Source organism: Microtus ochrogaster, unplaced genomic scaffold (genome assembly GCF_000317375.1).
Source record: "Microtus ochrogaster isolate Prairie Vole_2 unplaced genomic scaffold, MicOch1.0 UNK1, whole genome shotgun sequence".
NCBI lineage: Eukaryota > Metazoa > Chordata > Mammalia > Rodentia > Cricetidae > Microtus > Microtus ochrogaster.
In genome coordinates this window covers 17,653,532-17,658,096 of record NW_004949099.1, presented here as the reverse complement: position 1 = coordinate 17,658,096, position 4,565 = coordinate 17,653,532, and positions in this window count along the sequence as shown.

The following is a 4,565-nucleotide window of genomic DNA, read 5'->3' as shown; positions in this document are numbered from 1 at the left end:
TGTTTTTGAATTTGGGACAAAGCAAAATATGGTTTGCATAGCTCTGAACTTGGCATTTAAGAAGGATAGAGGCAGTCCTTTGTACAGCAGAAATGGAAGATTCGTACCCTAACCCATGACTTCAGACAACAAAGACCTCTGTTACGGATGAAGATGCTCAATTTAGAGTGTTCCCACCTTACATCCCCTCTTTCCAGTGCCTGCTAACCTCAAATGCCTATTAAATCTATTCATCTATTTATTTTGTTATGTGAACACCTGTGTCTCAGCTACTAGGCCAAGGCATCCATCTGATTTCACATACCATTAAACAACAAATATACAACATGATTGTCTCAAGTTATAAATTTTACACACACAGCACACACACACACCATTTAACAGTACAGAGTACTTGTTCAGTTGTAAGGAATAAGAGGGGAAATAGGTTTGGGAAGGATAATAGAAAACATTTTATCCATATCCCCTTAGCTTTAATATTAGCTTTAGTATCGGATATGGGATACAACTGTCTGATACTATGTCCCAAGACCTGATACAAGGTATTCAGAGTCATGGTTCCCAATTTTTTTTATCGTTAAAATTTTAATAATAATGATACATATATCGTAAAGCACTATGAATATTAAAATAAATAATTAAACAGTAGCATTCCAATGATTAATAACTATTGGGTGGAAGAAACATAATTATAATTGAAGAACAATAATGACAGCAGACTATTTTCCCAAAGCTGTTGATAAATAAAATATATACAAAATGAGCAAAACCCTGTAATTCACAAGTTCTTTGCCATATCACTACTAAAAATTAAAATAAAACAAAATTTTGTTCATATCAACACAGTTTTTTTTTTTTTGGCATTCTCAGAGTTAGAGCTACTGTCTTTATGCAATGGGAAATGTGAGAGGGACATGCTCTTAACTAGATTGATTGTGGGGGGGAACTTAATGCTTCAGCTTGTGCTAAAGTCACACACTCATTCGGGTAGTGTCTGTCAGGCATTGTATGCAGACCCTTTCCAGAGAGCCAGATTTGCCACCTGCCGGCACACGCACATAGAGAGAGACTTAGACAATTAGTCCTTTCAGAAGCAATTATGTCACTAAAACTTTTTTAATGAATTTACCTCTATTTTATCTCATGAATATCTTACTTCCCCAACACCTTTCACAGTGTATAAAAGAAATTGTTTCTTGATTTATCTTTGCTGTTATTAAGAACAAAAAAACTAGCAATCATAGGGTAAAAATGTATGATGTGCTACGTTAGGTGAAAATATTGTTATTTTCATAGGAGTTTTGTTGAATATACTGAAAGATGACATACTAAAATAGCATTTCAATGCAGATATTTCTATTTGTATTGCTAATGTTAGTTGAGATCTGTGGGGCAAATGATGAATGTTTAGTGTTCTTCTCTAATGAAGGAGGGTAGCCTTGTAATCCTACGGGTTGGTTTGCCTGTTAACTTTGCGGTGTGCAGGACTGAATTGGGAACATAGTGGTCTAACACTGAGTCAGATTTCCAGCCTCTTTTTTACTTTTAGTTTGAAGTATTAATTTCAAATTAATATTTCACTAACTTGCCTAGGGTATCCTTGAATTAGCTCTGTATTCTGCTGCCCAGGGAGAATTGGAACTTGTGATTTTCCTGCCTCAGTTTCCCAAATAGCTGCACTAGGAAGCCAAAACCATTTCTAGTTTTACACATGGAACAATGGCGGCACCCAAGGGCTTAGCAATCTAATAATACCATATTGGTTATACTGGACAACTGCAACGCTTGCTATTCTAGAGGATGCTTGTAGTTCTGTTCTAAACCTTATCAGTCCCTCTGTTTGCTAAACAAAACGTTATTCCACCACACAAAATAACAGTTAACATTGTCTTTACAACATTTCTTATTCATTGGCTTTTTATTTGGTGAAAGAAACTCAGGTAATATATCAGTTACTTTTCGATTACTGTGAAGAAACTTCATGACCAAGGAAACTTATAGAAGGACGTGTTTATTTGGTTCCAGAGGAATAGCAGGTTCAGGCATGGTAGGTGGAAGAGCAAGCTGAGGCTAAAAACATGAGGCAATGACATCACAGTAGAAATGGTGTAAGTCTCCAATTTCTCAAAGCCCACCCCAATGACACTTCCTCCAACAAGGCCATGTCTCCTCAACTTTTCAAATAGTGTCATCAGTTGGGACAATTGATTCAAATGTATTCAAATATCCAGGATTACAGAAGACATTAATCATTCAAACCACCACAGGTGCTAAATGAGAACATTTGCTTGTTTGTTTTATATAAAAAATGGGAAGTAGTACTTGAACCAGGCCATCAGTAGACTGCCTAAATTGACAATTATGCGTTCTGTTGAATGGAAGCATGACTCAGTTTTAACTGAAAGTTATTTTTCTGCTTTGACAGGTTTTTCTTAATGATAATACAATTGATTCTTCTAGAAATATCTTGTCTTCCATGCGGTAGCCTCTCTAGGATCACACATGTCGTTGTGTCTGTGACCATGATATCATAAGTAGGACCATACTTCTCAACCTGTGGGTCATGTCCCCTTTGGGGGACATTTATCTCTGAAAAAAATTACATTATGATTTATAAAAGTAGCAACATTACAGTTATGATTTAACAGCAAAAGTAACTTTATGTGTGATATCATGACAACAAGAGTAACAGTGTTAATGGATCATAGCATTAAGAAGGTTGAGAAAAGCTGCTGGCCTGAAGAGGACACTGGGTACCCTGGAGTTGTGGGCGGCTGTGTGCTGTCTTGGGTAAGTAATGGGAACTGAACTCAGACTGCATAAAAGCAGCAAATACATTTAACAAGTGAACCATCTCTATCATAGAGTACCTTTTTTATTTTATTTTGTTTTGGATTTGGTTTTGATTTTCTTTTTTTATTATTTTTACTTAAAAATTTCCACCTCCTCCCCTCCTCCCATTTCCCTCCCCATCCCCCCATCCCCCTCCCTCCATCCTCTTCCCCCTTCCTTGGTTTTGATTTTCAAGACAGGGTTTCTTTTTGTAGCCTTGGTTGTCCTGTAACTACGTAGACTAGTCTGGCCTTGAACTCACAGAGTTCTATCTCTGCCTCCCAAGTGCTAGGACTCAAGGCATGCACCATCACCTGGCTATAGAATATCTTTTCACAAGACAAAAAAAAAAATGAGAAAACAAAGCAAAATGAATCAAAAAGTACAAGAAAATGTTTTGTTTTGTCTTGACAAACTACTTGTTTTGTGAGTGTATGTTTCTCTCTCTCTCTCTCTCTCTCTCTCTCTCTCTCTCTCTCTCTTTCTCATTTTTCGTTCCACCCTTTCTTCCTTTTGTTCTGAAAGACAGAGGAAGAAAATAACATGAAAAGAAAATAACATGAATAGGGAATTATGGGAGGATCTGGGAGGAACTAGGGGAGAGGAAAACATGAACAAAATATATTGTATGAAAAAACTATAAAAAACAAAATGTAGAATTATGAATCTTATTAGTTAATCGATAGAGGTTTTATTTAAACTACTTCTAAATGAAGGAACCAATAAGATGTTCAGACAAGTTCCAACATGAAGGTGCAGCTGTGGTACCTGTCACCCTTAGGAAGCATTAGCAGAACCAGGTAGCAACAAGTCTTCAGTTTGTTTCGGGGTAGGGCTGCCTTTGAAATGTCATTATTCTGTGGTTCTACCCAGATATCTTTTCTTTAGGTTTGAAATGTTGCCACTTTTCCACCCCTGAAACTGCACCCATCACTGTCATCTGCACCATCAGGTGACACAGACACGGAAAGGCTACCGAACTGCACTAAAGTTATCAAAGTTGTTCAGCCTCTAAATCTGTGAGCTGAAGAAGCTGCCTTACACATTAGGCACCTCAGGGAGTTCACTGGAGTATTACAAATTTGATAACTACACTAGTGTGTAATATGGGAACAGACGGTTCATGAGCTTCTTCTTTTCCACCTTTTCTTCCTTTTTGTTTCCTGCCTCCCTGCCCTTCTTTCTCTATACCTGGTCTTCTAGAACAACTCAATCTTAAGTCCTAAGAATTGAATAATGTAAACATATCTCTCAAAGGTCTGAAAGGGCCATAATAGTGTAGAGGAGGAAGTCAAAGAAGCTACCAGCAGAGGTGAGAAGAACATTTGGGTCAAATAGTGAATGGACATAGTAGATAGAATCCCCTGAAACTCATTGGTCAGCTACTCTGACAAATACATCAATGATAAAAAAAAGACCTTACTTCAAATAAGGTAGATGATGAGGACAGACACTCAAGGTTGTTTCCTCTGGATACACACACACACACACACACACACACACACACACACACCTGGACTCACAACCATGAAAACACACACACAATTAAATTAAACAAAAAGATACAATCTGAAACAAATGGTCAAAACGAACTAACTGAATGAGACCAATAGAAATGACAAATCAGCTAAAGTTGTAAAGAAAGGACACCTGCGTCACTTTCTTCTTCTTCTTCTTCTTCTTCTTCTTCTTCTTCTTCTTCTTCTTCTTCTTCTTCTTCTTCTTCTTCTTCT